General features: G+C 50.3%; 1 protein-coding gene and 1 long non-coding RNA gene across 2 annotated transcripts in view; both read left to right on the forward strand.

The window, feature by feature from the left end:
- The first annotated feature begins 1,529 nt into the window (after nucleotides 1–1,529).
- Nucleotides 1,530–10,665, forward strand: LOC130678937 (uncharacterized). The gene is made up of 3 exons (XR_008991898.1): nucleotides 1,530–2,053; nucleotides 3,961–4,881; nucleotides 10,478–10,665. It is a non-coding gene; the product is annotated as an uncharacterized LOC130678937 (long non-coding RNA).
- An 868-nt stretch (nucleotides 10,666–11,533) lies between these two features.
- Nucleotides 11,534–20,674, forward strand: part of TMEM184B (transmembrane protein 184B) — a 42,115-nt gene continuing 32,974 nt past the window's right edge. The window contains exon 1 of the mRNA XM_036891144.2: nucleotides 11,534–11,669. The gene's annotated coding sequence lies outside the window, so the exon portion shown is untranslated. The remainder of the gene's footprint in view (nucleotides 11,670–20,674) is intronic.

The raw sequence follows: 20,674 nt of genomic DNA on the forward strand, positions 1-20,674 counted from the left end.
ACGCGAGAATTCTGAGTTAGGGCCTGCTGGTCTCTCTGCCTGCAGATGGAGAGAGAGCACAGAGCCAAAATAACTTGCGCAAGGTCACACAGCTGTCTGGCGGCAGAACCAGGATTTGAACCCACCATTAACCTTGGAGCCCTGCGAAGGTACTGGAGTCAGGTTCCAATCCCACAGGTGACCTGGGCAGTTCCTTCAGTCCAGCCTCCATAGAGGAGCAGCCCTCAGCCTTGCCTGCCTGCTTTTGTCACACTGGCTTATAAAAGAATGTGTCTGTCAGTCTGTAGTCACCCAACACAGTTCCTACTTGTTAACCCAAGGCTCTGGAGCCACTGTTACCACAATCTCCACCCACAGACTAGAGCGACCTGACCAAAAGGTCAGCCTAGAGGGGGTGGAGAGCTCTGAGGTTCCCCTGGAGCTTTCTGAAATCCCAGGCATAGCTCCAAGACCCCACAACTAAGGTCCCTGCCAGTGCTGGCATTTGGAGACCTTGTGACCCCATGGCCTGGTGAAGGGTCTCCTGGTCCTCCAGGTGAAGTTCAGGCAAAGTAGGTCCTTAACAGCCGTTAGGGAAGGGGGTATGTGACTCAAAGCCCCAAAATGCCAAAGGGCCCTGCCACAGGGAAACCTGCCTTGGGGTGGGTGACAGTGGACAGTTAGTGACCCCCATGCCCTCCATACCCTCCCCTCAGGACCTTTCCCGTGGGGCATCTGACATCAAACAGTGTGACTGTTACCTAATTTGGTCCCAGAAAGAAAATAAAAGGAGCTGATTTTTTTTTTATCTTTTTGCAGTAAAAATCTTAGTTCCTAATAACACTAATATGTTATTGGCTATATCTGACAATATATGTAAGTTTCAAAATTAAAATTTTATTATTACTACAAAAGTTTACCTCTAGAATAAGAAATTTTTTTATAGGGCTTTTTTGTTGTTGCTTGTTTTTTGTCCTATATCTCACTAAGGATGTACTGTCAGTACAGTGCCTAGAAATAATGTGAAGTTACTCTTATTCGTGTGGTTATTAATTTTAATAATGAGTTAGTGCTTCTCCCCCCACCCACCCCACACACAACACTTTTTGGTTTAATTTTATTTTTGGACATGTTACACTTACGAAAGTCCAGCTAAATGAGAAGTTATAATCAGAATCACTCCCACCCCTTCCTCCCCACCCCCATGTTCCTACCCGTGATCCTTACTGGTTTCTGCTTTATCCTTCCTGTGTATTTTACTCCGGAGCTAATGTATATGGGCGGGGGCAGTGGCTGATAGCCTCGACGAAGTGGCTGATACCCGCCGGTGTGTATAAGCTGAGGCTGGCAGGGTGACTAGGATGCATCAACCATGCAAATAGGCTATCTTTATGAAGTACGCCAAAAAATCACCCGGAAATTTTGCCTAGACCAAAGCGGGCAAATGTGCCATTTGGTGAATCATTTTCGTTCATGCAACAAACAAACATTGCTGAGCTTGTGTGGGGGTCAGGGTGCTAGGTGTCAGGCCCCGGTGGAGAGGTGGGACATACAGGATGGGAGTCCAGAGGGTGCGCTTGGCCCCTTGGTGACCCTGGGCATTACCTGGGTCTTTGTTTTCTCTTCTGCAAAGTGGGGGTGATAACACTTGCTTCAGAGGGTCATAGGGTTAAATAAGCACACAGATGAATGTGAGGGCTGAGTTAATTGAGGGCTCTGTGTCTCTGTTCCCAGCCCTTTGCTCATAACGGTCCAATGAGGCTGGTGTATTATGATGCCCATTTTATAGACGAGGGCATGGGAGCACAAAGATGGCCTGGCCCCTCAGCCAATGCTCTTAACCTTCACTATAAGCCAGGCACTTTTGTAAGTGCTTGGTAATACTAACTACACATTTCGAACACAAAGTGTGACTTTGGCTTTCAGAGGCTCACAGTAAGACTAACAAATGGCTCATTCCAATCCAGAATCCAGTGTGAGACACCTGGTGTGAATTAGGGACAGAGGAGGAAGGGAATGCGCCTGGTGTCCTCAAGGAAGCTTTTTCAAAAGTACTTGACCTGAGCTTTGAAATGTGAGTAGCAGTTTGCTGGAGAATAAGGTGGGGAAAAGTCACTCCCAGCAGAGGAAATTGCATCTCCAAAGGCCCAGTGATGTGCAGTAGCTTAATATACTCTGAGAGTTCCAAGCACAGAGTGGGTGGAGGGACATGCACAACAGCCGAGGCCCGGAGGAGGCAGAAGCCAGATCCCAGATCCTGCGGAAGTGGGAATGCAGGAGGCTCTTCTACTCCCTTCCTGCAAGCAGCTCATCCTTGAGCCTTACTTCCTTATCTGTGAAATGAGAATAATCACGCTGTTCAGAAGCTGTTATTCTCCTTTAGCCTGACCACTGCAGTGCTCATTCGCCTGCCTGACTTACATCTGCCGGCCCCAGCAATGTGGGGAACACTGGATTAGGAGAGAGGGCGCGCTGGCTGTGAACTTGAGGAATGCGAATCTGACAACAGTTGGCAGGGAGACTGGAAGAAGAAAGGAGGCAGGGAGAAGGGAAAGGGAGTTTCCCTTGCAACCCATTCAGGGGGCGTCCAGAAGGCAAAGATGACTGAGTGTGTCAGAACATGGTCTGTTCCTAAACAGCTGAGGGGGAGGGAAGAGCCGGGAGCCTCCGAGGTTACCAGCCTGGGCACTAGGAAGCACAGCAGGACCCTGATTAAATGCCAGAACTGGGGAGAAGTGCATTCCTAGCTGCAAAGCAAGGAGGGGCGGCCCGCGGGGCTGAGCAGAGCCGGGGGGGTGGGGCATCAGGAAGGGGCGGGGCATCCGGGAGGGGCGTGGTCAACGGGCTCAAAACAGGGCAGTGGACAGGGTGAGGCTGACCTTTTCGCCCTAGTTCCTTTTTAAAATCAAGACATAATTTAGAAAAATGCACACACCTTAAGTGTACAGGGCCATGGCTTTTTACCTGTTCCTGTATACCTGAGTAATCACCACCTGAGAACTACAGGTGATTCAATTCTGAGGAAATTGCCACATGTGCCTTCCCATTCAGTGTACCCCCCAAACACACATAGGACCCCACTGTAATACCAACAGGTGACCTTTTGACTCGGGAGTGGAGAGTCGCGCAGGGTGGCAGGAAGCGGAGGGCTGATGGGGGAGGAAGGCCTGAGTGAACACTTTCGGGGTCAGCAGGGCCGAGGAGGGGTTGGGGGGCCGAAGAGGCCTGCAAGTGCTTGGAGGCTGAGAACCCTTGAGGAGGGGGAGTGGTGACTAGACCGCAGAGGTTTGGAGGAGGAAGGAGGGGAGGGGACCCAGTGACACCTAGGTTTGGGACAGAAGGAGGGGCTAGGCTTCCTCTGAACTTGGTCCAGTCACCTCACTGTGCTTCTCATCGCCTGCACAAACTCCAGGTTGCCCTCCCCTCCCCACATCACGGCGCAGCTCATCTCCTCTCCATTCCTACCAACACATTCATGCTCACCCCACCAAGCCACAGCCTCCCACGGGAAGTGGGTCAGGCAAACCCCTGTGGCCAGCTCCAATGGGGGCCTCACCAGCAGAGCTTTAGCAAAGGGAATGCCTTCTACTCCAGTGCCCTCCCTCCCTCTTCCCCTGCTCTATTTCAGAAACAGATATGGGAATAGTTAGAGCTAAGAATGCTAAGCCCCCATGTCACATCCTCCTTCCCAGAGCCCACAGGAACCCGTCTAATCACTCAGAGGAGTAAACACATTCCAAACTCCAGCTTCTCACTGCCCAATCCCCAGACACCTTTGACTCACTCAAGCCACGTTTCTCTGGGGCCTGTTTTCCTGCCAGCACGTGGGTTGGTGAGGAAGAAGGGGTCTGGCACTGCAGGAAGAATGTTGCCATGGTGACACCGAGCCATCTTCCCCGCCTCCTTTTCCTCCGGCCTCCTCCTTGCCACCCATTCTCTTACACTAGCCATGAGGCCCCAACCACATCTCTGTCCTCACAGCTCGCTCATGGGAGGCCACATCCCACAGCCTATTGAGGTTCGGGAAGCTGCACACCTGGACTCGGCTTCACAGAGGCTGCACTGCCCATGCAGGAGTGGCTGGTGAGATGGAAGAGCAGCCCAGTCAGCTTCTGGGGTAAGGGGAGCAGAGGGCCAGCCCTGGGGCACTGCCCCTTTCAGGAGGACCCCTCGGAACCCCCACAACAGCTCTCTACCTACAGTAGCTTGGGCTCCTTCAAGCCCCTGGGAGAATGGCATCTCAGGTAATTATGTCTCCTAAGGCCTTTCATCCCAGCATCTTCAAAGCACCTGTGATTAAGGTGCGGCCCCTTTGAAGCCATCCTGTCCAGTTTACTGAGTCACAGCAGCTTTGAGCCAGAGACACCCAGGCCTCTGGCTTCCTCCTCTCCTCTCCTCCCTCTCATTAAAGCCTCTCCGAGAAAATCCTGGCCACTGCTTCCCCAGCTCCCTGGGTGCCTCTGGCCTTGGGCAGACCTCCCTTTAATTGGCTGCAGCCCGGGATTTTGTAAAGAATCTAAAACATGTTCCTAGGAACTCCAGGGAAACCGGCAGTAAATCCTTGACTCTGGCCTGCCTTTGCTTGCCTGTTTGTTTGTTTTGGCTGGGTAAGTTTGAAGTGGGTCTCAGCGCGCCTCACTGGAGGTGCAGGTGTGTGTTGACGTGTGTGACACAGAGACAAAAAAAAGAAAGCTCCTCTCTCCTGTCTCCCACTCAGGGTCTTTTCACAGCAACCCATGAATCATCACCAGCCACATCCCTGATTCACTGCTCCTTCCTACATGGTGTCCACCAGGAATGGCCTTGTTCTGCCTGCTGGTGGCCGTTGATACCCTGTCACCATGCCAACAGGAAGAGTGATGTGGGGTCAGAAGCATTTTCTCTTGCTGTCTGATTTTCCTGGTGATTATTGGGGTTCATGTGGGTCCTGGGTTCATTTAACAGACATCCACAAGGGCCTGTTGCATGCCAGGCTGCTCAGATGTAACCTTGGCCAAGTAAGGTGCCTCTCTGTACCTCAGTTTCCTCATCTGCCAAATGCAGTCACTGCTGTTTGCTGAGATAATAGAGAACTTAGTGCATTGGCTGCACATAGTAAATGCTCAATAAATAACAGTTGTGATGAAGCTGATGATGAAAAGGAACCTGTGTGTCAGGTTCTGGGAATGCAAAGATGATTAAGACCTAGTTTTTGTTCGCCCTCTGTTAGTGTGAGCCACTCCCCTGACTTCCAGAAATCTATACATGTTAAATCATATATAGAGATACAAACAAAAATATACATGCACATATATATTTGCATAAAGGAGACAGCCAAAACTTATTGTTCTGAATGATTTTTTTTCCCATGTACTGACATATCCAGGGTGAACCAGTGTTTTATCAGGAACCTGAAGGGGAGACAGGAATTAACTAGGGGAACAGGAACAGGAAGTGTGGAGGTGGGACTAGGAGGAGTGTGTTCCAGGTGATGGGCACACAGCATCAAGGCCCCAAAGCAGACAAAAGTGGCAGCTGGGAACTGATGGCAAGGTAGGCTTGCTTCGTCAGAATTGGCCCAATTGGGCCTGTTTATGTTTTCAGTTCCAAACAGGAGTTTCAGAAAGGGCTTTCTTCCTGTTTATATTTGTAGCCATTAAAACCAACACTTACTGGGTGCTTATAATGTGCCAGGCCCTGTGCTAACAGCTTTACTTGACTTGCCTCATTTAATCCACACATCAACCCTGAAAGGGTGGTACTGTTATTACCCCCATTTTACAGATGAAGGAACTGAGGCTCAGAGAAGCTAAGTGATTTGCACAAAGTCTCAGAACCTGTCAGTGGTGGAGCTGGGATTTGGACCAGGGAGTTTGGCCACTGCACAGGCTAAAGGCCTGGGAAGAGCTACCCCAACCTGATGGCTCTATCCTGGTTCCCTTCATCTCTGCTCTGGTCGGAGTCACATTTCTGCCGCATCCTTTCTGGGTGATCCTGGAAGAGCCACTCTAACTCCTGGAGCACTGACTACCTGAGGGTGTTTCCCCCGTAGCACTTATTTCTGGCTCTTATGGTCATGGCACCCCATTTTCCTTAAGGGACACATCCCTTCCTCTCAGCTCTTTAGGTTCAGAGGGGGCTGACTCCACGCATCAGCTCCAGGGGTGGGGCCATGATCTAGGCCTGGCAGTTAGTGTACTGCATTTCCTGGCTACAGTGATGAGCTCAGAGATGGGAACATGACCCATGATGGACCCAGCAGAGGCAATCCTGTGAAGTAACTTTTGGGATTCTTGGGAAACACGTGCTCTCTTTGCCATTGCCCCTGGGAGGAAAGACCACCTGGGAATGAGGCCACCTCATACAGGCACACAGAAATAGTGTCCCAGTGACCATATGCAAGGCCTCAAATCCAGCTCTGTCTGCACTTCCTAATTAAGCTAGCCCATAGATTTGCTTCCTCTGTTGAGCTTAGTTTGAACTGGGTTTCAGTCCCTTGCAACCAAAAAGGTCTAATTCAGGTAAGAAGCTTCAGCCATCATAATGTACAGATAGTGGCACCATCGTCAGCCGGGTGCATAGTACTGTGTCAACAGTTTCATGTATATTTGTTGGGACAATCCTGCCAGATAGATTGTTCTTACACTGCCCTTACCTACTGGGGAAACTGAGGCTCGGAGAGGCAAAGCCACATGCTTAAAGTCATACTGCTAGGAAGTAATGGAGATGGGCCTGGGCTCTGCCTGCCGTACCACCCTGCCTCTCCAGGGCACCAAGGCGGGTCTCCCACAGCATCCTTGGGGACAAGTAGGAGACGCAGGGGCTGCAGGTAAACGGCTCCAGAATGCTCTGGGCTCTGGGCCACTCATCAGCTTGCACAGATGAGGCCTTGGCTCTTTGCTCCACACTCCTCTTTCCAGATTGGGAGTGGATTTGGAATGCAGAGATAATCCAGCCTGGTCGTACTCTTGAGAGGTCCTCAGTCTGGTGGGGAAGACAGATAAAGTCGGAACTAGTTATGATGCATGGTAAGAAGAAAACAGAAGGGAACAATAAATCATCTCTTTAAATAGCAATTTTCTCTTATTTTGAAAATACTACACTCTTTTTGCAAACAAATTTTGGAAAACACATGAAACAATGGGAGGGAGAGAGAGAGTAACCAAACCAATATTCAAAATCCTGCCACTTACAAGAACCCACTGTTAACATATTGTCATATTTCCTTCCAATTTTTCCCTAAGCCTTTTTTTTTCAGAGTTCAGACCAGGCTGTCATATAAATTTATTATTGCCTTTTTCACTCAATATTATTTCTAATCATTTCCCCATGTTATAAGAAATGTGTAAAGTGGGTATTTTAATATCCACATAATTGGCATTGTATAGATATACCATAATTTACTTAACTCTTCTTCTATCACTTTCAGATTATTTCCAATTTTTTGTTAGGGAGAAACTAAAACAAAATGGGCAAAATTGGGATGGGGGGATCAAGAAAGAACTGAAGAATATCTGATTTGGTCTTTGAAGGAAAAGTAGCTGTTTGCTGGAGGTGGGGAAAGGCATTCTTAGTTCAGTAACCAATGCACAGGTGCAAAGGTGGCTGGTGAGGGGGGGACTGTTCTACTGTCCACAGGTAAGGGGACCTGAACCAGGGCAGTGACCCCAGTCACAGCGGGGAGAGGGGACAGGTGTGAGCAGCATTCTTAAGCCTGGATGGACGGGCAATTTCGTGGAGAGGGGAGGAGATGGGGTAAATGTTTATCTTTATTTTGGAAAGCCTGGGGGAGAGGAGGAGAGACAGGGAGCTCTAGCAAGGCCTCCCAGAGCCACCTGCTGACCTGCCATGACCTGCCATGTCACTCAGGCCAGGTGACTCCCTGTCTTTAAGCCCCTTTCTGGCATTCAGGCCTTAAAATACTCACCACCTGCCTCTGTCCCCATCACCATGGGGCCTCTGTAAGCTGAGATGCCAGCCTGCCTTTGGTGACAACTGAGAACCTGAATCTGAGTGCAGTTTGGCCCCACTGCTTTGGAGGGGACAGTGGATGTTGGGTGTGTCAGGCTTGTCAGGTTTTTAGCTAAGCATTAGGAATAGTCAAATAGAGACAAGGACTTTACCCTGGGAAGCTGGGAAGTCATAAACAAATGATTATGATGCGATTGATAAGGCTTGTTCCGTGGACTGGGAGAGCCCCGAAGAACTCCTTACCTGGGACTGGGAAAGAATGTTTCCATAAGACTCTTTCTAGAGGATCTTCATTCGAACTACAAATACTTTTGGAGCATGTTCTGTATGCCAGCCCCTGTACAAAGCACTGGGGTTACATCAGGAAACGAAAAGGACACAAATTTCTGTTCTCATAGAGTTTATGTTCTACTGGCAGAAGACAAACAGAAAAACAGGCAATCTATGTGATAGAAATTCAGTGATGGTAGAAAACATTGAGCATGGCAAGGGGAAATCAGGAGTACATGTGAGGGGGTTAACAATTTTACCAGGGTGGTCAGGGCAGGCCTCACTGAAGGAGGAACATTTGAACAAACCCTTGCAGAAGGTGAGGGAGGAGCTATTTGGATATATGAGGGAAAAACAATCCCAGCAAATGGAACAGCCAGCTCAAAGGCTTTGAGGCCAAGTGTGTTTGGTTTGTTCTAGGAACACCAAGGGGCCAATGTGGAGGGAAAGAAGAGGAGAAGAAGGGGTCCGACACACCTGGGTGGGTAGGATGTCAGATCAAGCAAGGTTTGTAGGGATTCATAAAGACTTTGGCTTTTACTCAGTGTAAAATGGGGAGCCAGTGGAAGGATTTGAGCAAAGAAGGGCCGTGTTCTAACTTAGTTTTTAAAAGCCCCCTGTGGCTCCTTTACTGACATAGATTGGGGCCAGGGGCAAGGTTGGAAAAAGGCAAATAGGTTAGGAGAACATTGCAATAATCTTGGTCTGTTTGGGCTGCTGTAACAAAGTACCATAGACGGGGGGCTTATCAACAACAGAAATTTATTTCTCTTAGTTCTGGAGGCTCTAAGTCTGGGATAAGAGTGCCTGTCAGCATGGTGAGGTTCTGGTGAGAACTCTCTGAGGTTTCAGGCTGCCAACTCCTTGTATTCTCACCTGGTATACCCGACAGAAAGAAGGTAGAGGGCTCTGCGGGGTCCCTTTTGTAGGGCCACTAATCCCTTTCATGACGGCTCCACCCTCATGACCTAATGCCCTCCTAACGGCCTTCTGGTACTGTCACTCTGGGGATGAGGATTTCAGCATATGCAATTTGGAGGAACACATTAAGTCTGTAACAAAAATACTTCAGTATGTGCTGGAAGGATGGAATTGTTAGGTAGAAAGACAGATAAGAGCTGGATGAGAAGAGGGTGGGGCCCACCAAGAAATCAGGGAGTTAATCAGATACAGCCCGAGAGCCAGAAGGGACTCACAGAGTTAACGCCCTGTAGCTGCTGCAAGTGAGATAGAGCATAGACATGGGACAAGCATCATGATTAATTTTCCTAAAAATGCCAAAATATGAATAGCATAATAAGAACAGAAGGGGCTTATCTTTTTTTCCCATTTCTTTTTTTCTTTTTATTAAAGCATCATTGACATACAATCTTATGATGGTTTCATATACACAAAACAGTGGTTCGACATTCACCCACATTATCAAGCCCTCACCCCCTCCATTGTGGTCCCTGTCTATTAAAGTAGTAAGATGTTATAGAGTCATTAATTGTATTCTCCGCGCTGTACTGCTGTCCCAGTGACCTACCTGTGTTGTGACTGCGATGTGTAATGCCCTTTAATCCCCTTTTCCCTTCCCACCCATCCTCCCCAGCCCTTCTCCTTTGGTAACCACTAGTCCCTTCTTGGTGTTTATGAGTCTACTGCTTTGTTTTTATACTCCACAAATGAGTGAAATCATTTGGTATTTGAGGAAGGACTTAAGGCTACGCATTTCATTTTAAAAGAAAATTGGGAAGTTAGATTTCTGGCATACTCTTTGGTAATCAGCTGACAACCCATCTTAAGGCAAGGCAAGCAGTCTTAACTGGTATGTTCCCAGTGCTTGGGGTAGCCAGTACCTTGGAGAAGAACAGGAAGTTTATCCTACAGAATTTTCTAGAGGACAGACTATGGATGATGACATACTGTCTCTCACTGGAGACAGACATCATGAGACCATATGACAAGCCTATGCCCCCCAACCCTTTATCTTTATCCCATTCTTGAAAACCTTAAGACAAAATCCTAAGCCCTTGAGCACACCTCCTGAGGTTGCTCTCACTCCCCTTTCTAGGAGTGTGTATTTTTAAAAGACTTCTAATTGCTCAACTGAACTACATTTTATGTCTGTGCTCTTCCTAAAATGCCAAAATATGAATAGCATAATAAGAATAGAAGGGCCTTATCTTTTTTCCCCACTTCTTTCTTTTTATTAAAGCATCATTGACATACAATCTTATGATTTCATATACACAGTGGTGTTTTTACCACTTTGCTCTTTCATTCTATTTTCCAGACTTTAAGCACGAGTCTTCACTCTCTCCTACTTCAGATGAGTGGAGAGGGGCTACTGAGAGCTCCGATTTGAACTTACAAGTTCCCATCAGTGAGCTTCCCCTTCTGCTTTATTCAAGTAAACCTGCCTTTGTCTACCTTGACTCTACCCTGTTTCTCCCTTGGAGTGGATTCAAATAAAACTTTTGCTCCGCCTATCACTACTGTGTCTCTCTCCTTCAATTCTTTGCTGCGGCTGGACTAGACCGGAGGGCCAACTGCTGTTGACCGGGAGGCTGTGAGGGTGCAAGTTTGCATGTACTGGGGAGGGGAGGTGGGTTCAGTTGTGGGCACGTTGACTGTGAGACGCCTATTGGACATCAGGTATCAAGTACTGAGTAGACAGTTCAGGGAGGAGTTATAAATAAATTTGGGGATCTTGAGCACATCAACGCCAGACCTTGATTGGACTTTGTATTTCTCAGTTAACTTGCCTAAGGTGTGGACCTGGCAAACAGCAATGGTTTGCGCAGCTTGAATGACCTCTGAAAAATTTTGCTAGTTTGGCCGCCTAACGCGGGGCGGGGCAAGAAAGAAGCGCCGCTAAGTGAGCGGGAAGAAAAAGGCTCTTCGCTTTACAATTTCATCTCGCGTGATTGCACACAGCATTTCGGTATCCGCTCATTCCACAATTCCACACTCAGCCTTCACTCGACAAACAGCCATTACCTATCGTTTCATCTTCAAAATAGGCCCAAATGGAGGAAATTAGGGTTAAGAGACGTGAAGCTCCAGACAGCCAGCGAGTGTCAGGGACAGAGTTTAGAGCTCCACGACTCTTTTGTGCACCCTAAGAAACTCTGCTGGTGGGCAGGGTTGGGGGTTCGAAGTGAGGCTGGGGAGGGGACTCCTGCCTGGTTGGTTTGCCAGCCGCCGGACAACCGGGCTCCTCCTCCCCCGTACGCAGCGAGGAGCTGAGGGCTCGGGGCGCGGCCCCTTTAAGGCCGGGAGGTGATCTCAGCCGCACGCTCGCCTCCCCGCCCTCCCCGGAGGCGCGCTTAGTGCGCAGGCGCGCTGCGGCAGCACTCCGCTGGGCCCGGGACGCGCCGGCGGCGGCGAAGACACCGGCCTGCGGCGCCGCCCGCCCTCCCCGCCCGCAGAGTCCGGCTGCCTCGCGTCGCCCGCACAAGCCGCCACCGCCATGGGCTCCTGAGGTACCCCGCCCGGCCAGCCTCGCGCCGGAGGCCCTGAGGGGGGCGGCTGCGGGCTCCCGGGGGCTGGGGCTGCTCGCTTTCACGACCCCTCAACGCAGGTCACGTTGGCCGCGGGGACCCGGGCGGGGAAGGGGCGTAAGCTGCCGGCCCTCTAGAGGAGGGAGGGGGTGTCCGCTACCCTGCCCATCTGGCCCTGCGCCCCCTTCTCTCCCCTCGGGGTCGCGGGGCCGCCCGTGGGTGTGCCCTGGCCCCCTCCTGCCAACGTGGCGGGGCCCGCGCCTGGAGTGTAATCGGACCTGGCGGTGGGGGCGGTTGGGGGAGAAGGGAGGCGGGTGGACAGGCCTTTTGCAAATGGGATTGTATGCGCCTGGTGGGTGTGCTGGCGCCTGGCACGGCAGGCAGTGTGAGTGGGGGAGGCATCCGTGCCCTGTGCGGGTGGCTGTGATCTGGGAAGGTGTTGTCTTGGCTAGGCCTTTGGGATTACTTGCATGGAGGGTGTACACACCTTGCATACAGGTTTGCTGTTTGAAGGGGTACCAATGAGAACCTGAGGCTCCAAGGATATTTATCTGGAAAGAGACCATAGACACTGGTTTAGGGTGTGTGTATCCATCTTCTGGGTTGTATGTTTCCTCTCTGGACACACTGCTTGGGTCTAGTGCTAGCTGGTTCCCAGACCCTGGTGAGGCAGTGGTGTTTGTGGGGTTGGCATGGGTTCTCAATTCATAGCCCCTCTGGGGTTGTGCAAGCCAGACATCATATATTCACATACCCAGGGCTCCCAGGGCAAAGCAAGTGTTTGCATGCCTGGTACCTGTGTCTGCACCGTGAAGCCCATGTATTATTTATCTGGCTGTCAGCTGCTTTATGTAAGGAAAGAAGCAGCAATCTGTGCCCTGGAGGCCCTTGGGCTGCAGAGTCAGCCAGGCAAACAAGCTCACCTGCACCTGCAGAGGAGACGCAGGTCTCAGAGGTGTGACTTCTTTCACAGGTTATGTTTGCAGTGTCCCTTCCCACCTCCCTTTTCAGCACATTTGGTGGGCCCCCATGCTCTGCACATTGGAACATCTTGTAGGAGGGTACAGTACCAGCGCTGGGTCCATTGGATGGGAGAGCCCCAGCAGCCAGGCCCATGTGCCCATTTTGTCATGCCTTGGACACAAACGCATGATGCCCTTGGCATCTAGGAGCTGTCAGGTCAGTGAGGGAATCAAACTTAGAAACAAGTAGTCACACTGATATGAAAAATATAAAATAGTGGAATGCAGAGTGGGTTCAGTGGTGGGGGAGGAAGAACATGCCTGCAGAAAAGACTCCAAAACGGAGGGATGGCTGAGCTGAAGCTTGAAGTATGACTAGCATTCATCTCATGCTTTGGTGCTTTCCCCAGAAATGGTGTTATTTCTATTTGCAAACAAAGAAACAGACCCAGGGGAGTACATGACTCTCTTGTCCATGGTACCTGGTAGACCTGGGTGGAGTCATCCTTGAACCAGGACCTCTCTCTGACTGCCAGATCTTGCTTCCTTGTAACTTACTGAACATCTACTACATGCCAGGCATCATGCTGGAGCACAGGGCTCTGAAGGTGAATGGACTTGGTGCCTGACCTCTAGGGGCTCCCAGTCTGCTGGGGAGGTGGACATAGGGAGTGACCCCAATCCAGACACAAGGCCTGGATAGGCAATGTGGGTGAAGAGGCATTATGAATCCCACTCCCCAGCCCCGCAAAACCATAGGCTACCTGGGGTGCCTTTGTGTAGCTCCTGGGATTTGGGATGTGCTGTAAGTTGCTCCCACATGGTGGTGGGTTATACAAGGAACCCCTTCTAAAGCTCTCCAGGTGGGTGGGAAGAAGAACTTTAAGGCGGAATGGGTGTGAGTGACGTCCTTGTCCTAGTTTGCTGTGTTGGCCGAGTTCTGTGGAGCTTAGGCTCCTGTCTGGAGGCTGTTTTCTCCCTCTCTGCCTTTGAGGTTTTGCTCCTGCTTTCTGGCAGGCCTCTCCCTGAGAGGGGCTCAGTGCTATTTCCAGTCCCTGCTGTGCTCATTTCTCCCTGTGAACTCCCTGGAGTGGAAACAGCCTCAGTAAGGCAGTGTACAGCCCTTTATTGTTTTGAAACCGAGTATCAGAGAATGCCCTTCTCATTCTGTGGGGCGTTTAGACGGGCGAATTGGTTGTGAGTTGTGGAAGGCCAGCAGCCAGGCCCTGGGGGAGCTCTGTGTGGGGTCTGCCACCGGACCTTCACTGATAGTAAGCATTTACTGAAGACCTACTGTGTGCCTAGGAACATACTGAGCCTCAGGGAAGAGAGGCCTGAGTCTTAGGTCATGTCTTTGAAAAATCTGTGGTTGGCTGAGGGAGTCCAAAGTATAACCAGTCTGTGTGAGGCAGCGCTCTGCTTGCAGTTGAAACAGGGCGCTTAAGGGGTGTGGAGAGCAGTAGGAACAAGAGCTTGTTTATCAAGCACTTACTGTGTGCCAGGCACAGTTCAAAGAGCCTTCTTTTCATCTTGCCACCACCCAGTGAGGTGGGGACAGTCACCTTCGTGCTTTACGGGGAGGCAGCCTAGAGGATCAAGCCTTGCTGGTCAGTGGAACTGAGCTTTGAACGAGGCAGTCTGACCTCAGAGCTTGTGCTCTTCCTCCGCTGACCCTAGTGTGTGCCAGAAGTCTTCCTTAGAAGTGAGATGTCCTGTGCCTTGAAGGAGACAGCCCATGGTGGAAGAAGAAGGCTTTCTAGATAGGACAGCCCCTAGTCAGGGGTGTGTGGGCCTGAAACACCTTAACTCCCAGACATGACTGTGGGGGACCCAGGCATGAAGATCTTTGAAGGCCCTGCATTGGAGTTTGAACTTGACCTTGGTGTGGTCAACCAGGAGTCTCTGAAGGTTTCGAAAAGTAAGTGACATCCTGAGTTGAGTATTACAGGACAGTATTATCATCTCTTCCTCCTAACTATATCCACAGATAACTCCAAGACCTGGCCTCCCTCTTTCTCCTTTGCCTTCCCTTTTTGTCCCCACCACCTTTCCCTTCTTCCAGCAGCTTGTGGTCTTGATGATCCAGTATGACCCAGGACAGGCCCCTCCAGACCACTGTTGTAACGGTGTCTGCTCTAAAATTGGCCTTCATGGCCAGCTGTGAAGTGGCTCCCCTGACCTGGGACCCAAGTACTTCCTGGCTCTCCCAGGCCTTGTGGGTGCTCATGGACCTCTCACTCATAGATCTGGAATGAGTGTGGGCAGCTCCCTTTCCAGTTGAGAGCTGTGGTGATTGTCCATCATCCACGTGGCCCCACACTCGTCACGACTATAAATACAGGCAGAGGGGGATGGAGATAGAGTCGGAACTGGAGCCCAGAAAGCCGGGTTTAAGTACAGGACCCGTGTGTGAGTTCCCCAAGGAGGTGGAGGCTCTGCCTGCCTGCGTGCCCCGTGGCCAGCATTCCCGCAGCTGTGCCTTGGGGCTGAAAGACGGTGGGTCTGTGTACGAGATGTCTGCTGAAGCACAGTGAGGGAGTCTGCAGCAGGTGTGGGAGGTGGTGGGTTGTAGAACTTTGGGGGAAGAATTGGGAGGACTTCTAAATTGGGTGCCTTGGGAGAGGAGGATAAGGGTTCAGGGAGGGAGCAAAAATGGTCACTGGCAGCATGGGAGAAAAAATGCCCTTTTGGGCAGTGGAGGCAGGGAGCTAAGGAGTTGAGCAGTCCTGGTAATCGGGGGAGAGAAGCGGGAGATGGTGTTCCAATCCTAACTCTCTTATTAGCCCTGTGGCCTTGGGCAAATTGCTTACCAGGTTCTAATTTCCATTCTTTAAAAATAGGGGGTAAATGACAAAATTTCCTCAATCTGTAAAATGGGAAAAATGATAATACAGCTGTCACGCGGCTGTCATGACCTGACATCTCCAGGAGCTCAGCCCAGCCCTCTGCACATAGTGTGCGCTCAGTGAACGCTGGTTTTTGTTATTACTTACTGGCCATTTAATTTATTCAAGAAGGAGGCATTGCACATCTGTGCGCCGGGAGCTGAGCGCAGCTGGGGAGAGAGCCAGCAAACAGGGGAGCAGTTGGAGTTGTCCTGGGTGCTCTGAGGAAATGTTAGGGCATTCCTGCCTGGGCAGGCACTTCTCTGATGAGATGTAGTGTAAGCTGTTACCATGTGTAAGGAAAGGAAGCGGGTTCCACGCAGGGGGAACAGCATGTGCAAAGCAAAGGTCAGAGTTATCTCAGTTCTTGTAAAATTCTTGGGCACTGGGTGTTAGCACCTAGTAGTCCCTCAATAAATGTTAATTGCCTGTGATCATCACAACAAGAAGGGGAAGCAGTAAAGTGGGAGGGGGCTGTGGAGGGAATTGAAGTGGTCCTCAGGTTTTGGGTTTTCTCATGTTCGCTCCAGATCACTTCCTCTGCTGTTGAGTGTGATGCATGTAGTACAGCTGCCTTAGTGCAGTGCACCTAAGCTACCAGCATTCTCAACAGGGACTCGTTCTTGCATCCCGGTTTGCCTAGGGACTAGGGGTGGGGGCACACACAGAGGGAATTAGGCTGCACACTCAGGCAGCATTTGTGTGAAGGGGACTTAGTTTTTCCCCCAGAAGTTAATTTTATTTTTAGAACCCTCCTTAGCATAAGTGCTGCCATTTCAAGGATCCTACCTCAACCAATCAGAGCTTCGGCTCTCTCCTCACCAGTCAGCAAGAAGCCCACCAACTACCCCTAGACCCAGCCAATCGGCCAAGGCCACACCTCTCACCCCCACCAACTGCCCCTAGATCCCCAATAAAACCTTTGTACTTTTGAAACTCGCGCTCTTTCTCTGCCATCTTGCCACTGCGTTGGTGCAGATGAGAGATTAAGCTCGAGCTAGCTCGAATAAAGGCTCTTTGCTTTTGCATCGGTGTTGGCTCCTTGGTGGTCTTCTGGGATTCACAACTTTGGGCACAACATGTGCACATAGTTGCTGCTCTTTGGGCTGAAACTGCACTTGGGCAGCCCTTAGAACGATGACGTGGCTGCTCGTTGGCCAGCCTTCTTGTTTGGGGCTAATACTGGCTCAGTATCTATACTAATACGGGCTAATACTCCACGCTGTGCACGGAGTAGGTGCTGAAACAGCTTTTGACTAAACAAACTAACAGTTGGGTGGGTTAATGTCCTTGCTACCCAGGATAAAACTGGAATTATTCTTTAGAAGTAATGATTGTTAAGGCTGATGGGAGCAAGATTGTTGATTAGAATTGGGCTTATATCAGGAGTCAGTGGGGCACATTAGCCTGAGGGCAGACTCCGCCTGAAGGTCTGGGAGTCCTAGGCCAGTGCTGGGAGGCAGGAAACCCTGAAAGCACCTCCTTTTCCTTCTCCTCTGGGGCGGAAACCAGAGGGGGAAGATCCCACCCTGAAAACCTTTGTGCCTAACCTGTGTCATTTCCAGCTCTTCTGTGCTTTAAAAAGTCACAGACAACTAAATGAGTATTTAATCGGAAGTTTGCCGTGTTGATCTCTTTGAAAAACAGCCTTCGTAAAACAATGGACTTCTCTGATTTTGAAAATAGTACTTGATTATACTAAACTTGGAGCACAGAAGGTTGACAGATAAGAAAAAAGTCATCCCAAATTTCATAACCAAGAAATAATCACTGTCAATGTTTGGGCATATTTCTTTCTAGGCATAATCCTGTGCAGTCTCATTGTTCTCAGAACACCGCATCAAAAGCATTTGCCCATGACATTTAAAAGTTAGCTGTAGACACTGTAATTAGCACTCACAATATAGGTAGGTCATGGGGAAGGTAGTCCATGAAGACAAGTAGTGACTGTATAGCACCTTACTGCCCTGATGGACAATGATTACAATGGGGTGGGGGAGACTTGCTAATATGGGTGAATGTTGAAACCACAATGTTGCTCATATGAAATCTTTATAAGATTGTATATCAATGATACCTTGATTTAAAAAAAATAAAGACAGAGCAAAAAAAAATGTTAGCCATAGATACAACAGAGTCGAGAAGTTCTAAAGCAGAGCCCCTGGTGCTATATTTCTAGTTCTCTGTGGGAAAGATGAGGGCCCCAGCCTTTTTGCTGGATGGTACTGTGGCCTGAACTGCACACAGAGCATTGTGTGGAAGTCAGAGAACCTGGGAGATAACCCTGAGCAAGTCCCGTGCCTCTAATGGGGCTTCTCGTACCCCTCTGCCCACCTCCTGGGCGTCACAAGGTTCAAGTGAGGTCCCGGGTGAGAAAGCCTTGAGCCCCGCAAGAGGAGGGGCCAAGTTTGGAGGGAGAGCAGGTCTTCAGTCGCATGGAAAGGGATGGAGAAGGGGTGTGTGTGTGTTTAAACTTTTCCAAAGGTTGGTGATCCTCCTAAAGATTCCAGCCTCCTCACTGGGGAGGTGTGGACCTCATAGCTGTGGGCCATGGGTGGTCCCAGGATGGCTGCCCCCCACCCCCAAGCTCTTGGAGGCAGGCCTCTGGAAGTTACTGCCTGTTACCCTGAAGGGATTTTCAGATCAGACAGCCTCTCCACCCTGGAGGATGTGGTAGGTAGTTGAGTACCTTTATTTTTCTCCTGCTGCAACCCCTGTGGACAGCCTGCACCCAGGGAGGCCCTGTCCTCCTGGCAGGTGGCTGAGAATCTCCGCTCTGCTGGGCGGTGCTGTTCCCCAAGGCCCTCTGGGTCATTTACAGGAAAGCTCTGAGGGAAAAATAACTAACACCCCCCGGCCCCCTCCAGCAGAGCTACCTGGTTTTTGTCTCTAGCGCCTGTATTTTTTATTCCATCTAGAATTAACAGAGACTGGGATTCTATCAGAGTCATTTTGGTGGCCTGCAAAGCACAGTGATAGGTATTGGTGGAAGGATGTGCAAGAATATTAATGTTAATTAATATTAATATTCTAGTTAATACTGATAGTACTAATCCTCAGTAGAATTTGTGTGAGGTTTTGCAGTTTGTAAGTTACATTCTACATACATTGTTTCATTTAATCTTAACAGCTCTAGAACCTTGAAATCATTACTCCCATTTTGTAGATGGGTAGACCAGGGCTCACAAGGGTGAACTTGCCTAAGATCCTCTGGAAGGAAGCACCCAGGTTTTCGATTTCCAATCTTGTGCCCTTGCTGCTCTAAGTGCCCCCCCCCAACCCCCAGCACGGCTGTGCCCCCAGAGAGCCTGCAGTCCCACTGGGAAGCCCAGCAGATGGAATTGCTGCTTTGGTTTGGAAAGTTCTTTAATAGAGCTTCAGGGCAAAGCTGTGGGAGTCCTAGGGGGCAGCAGTCTGCTCTGCCTGCTGCTGGACTGAGGAGTCGAGACCACCTGGGGGAAGGGCAGTGGAGCTGGGGGCGCGCAAGGACAGTAGAGGTTGGCAGGTGGGGAAGTGGGGGGTGCTTCCCAGGTAGTGGGCGCACCTTGAGCACACAGGCATGAGCCCTGGGCCAGTGAGTCAAGGGGCGCAAGCCAAGTGAGGTCTCCTGGGGCATTTGGCATCTCAGCCTCACCTCCAGGCAGCGGAAGTACATCTCTTCAAGAGTTTGCCCACAGGTTTTCAACAAAAAGGATGTGTGAGACTCCTGATCTACCAAAACAGTACATATTTGCGTTTTAGTATGATTTGGTTCATGGGAGTTCCTGGCCCTCCAGTGTGTTGGAGCAGAGCATGGGCTAGAAATGGGAAGGCTGGTGAGGGTTCTTCCTCTCGAATGCTGTCTTTGGTTTGCCAAGAGGCATCTCCACTCCGTTGCAGGCGGAAGAACATTTCATTAATTCCCAGTTCTCAGTAGTCAAACTGGATTTGCAGAGGTGGCTGAAAGCTCTGCCCTGCCCACTGTCCTTCCTCACAGGGGGCACACTCGGCATCCAGAGACCCCCCTCCGTCCTTCACCAGTCACCTGCTTGGAGAGTGAGGTTTAGGTAGCTGTTGCTGTCAGGCACACGTGTTGCATAACAGGCCTGTGGCAGACACAGCAGTGAGTGTCAAGAAGCATGAGCATCTGCATGGCTGTGGTGTCCCTGCAGCTTGTGCAGGGGTAGCAAGGGGTGCCCATCACTCATTTGGGATGGCTGCACTGGGAGTCCCAGATGGGAAGCACTTGACCCTCTGGGGCATTCCACTTGTGCCACTGGAGCACACTGTGTGGCCTGCCTGCGCCTCCCCTGGCCCTGGCACCTTTGCCCAGGAGACCTGTTACAGCTGGGTATCGTGGTGACTCCGGTCACCGTCCACCCTTCCTCCTGCCCTGGGACTGTCTGTGCTGGGAGGCTGAAGGACTGAGCGGGTCTAGCCCTTCACTTATAAGGGGGGAGATGTAAGTTCATGGACCAGGACACTGGGGGAGTTGGACTGATCTCGGTCTAGAAACATCTCCTGACCCAGCGCTGTCTGCTGAAAATGGGGCTTTTCTCTATTGTTTCTCATCTGGACACCCTTAAGACTAGACTGTAAGGTTGGAGGCACCAGAGGGAGAAGAAGTGAGCACGTAGGACACTGATGACGTGCCAAAGTCCCCGGCTGCTGCCCCCTCCCAACCTGAAAAATGTGCCTTAGGCTAGCCAATCCTAGCACCGCTGTAAATCTGAGCTCTGCCTCCCCCTACCTTCTTTAAAAACTCGCTGCCTGCCCTGCTGAGTGCGACTTCCCCAGCCTCCATTTCCATAGACTAGGGAACATCGCCCGGGAATTGCGCTGAAATAAACTGCCTGGCCCTTTGTTGCCTCTTGTCGCCTGCTTATTTTGGCTAGAATTTATCTTACATAGACTATACATTGTCAGTGTTTTTCCCAATAATTAGGTTTATTTCTTAAGTGAGGATTTAAATGTATCCTGCCTCTTTTGCCACATTTTCAAAATTAGAGATGCCTGTGTGCTTTCACCCAGCAGTTGCACTTCAAGGAATTCATCCTACAGATGTGCTAACATGTATGCAAAATGATTTATTTGAAGGTTAGTCATTGCTGTCTTATTCATAATAGGAGAAGATTGGAAGCAACCTAAATATCCATCAGCA

Source organism: Manis pentadactyla, chromosome 10 (genome assembly GCF_030020395.1).
Source record: "Manis pentadactyla isolate mManPen7 chromosome 10, mManPen7.hap1, whole genome shotgun sequence".
NCBI lineage: Eukaryota > Metazoa > Chordata > Mammalia > Pholidota > Manidae > Manis > Manis pentadactyla.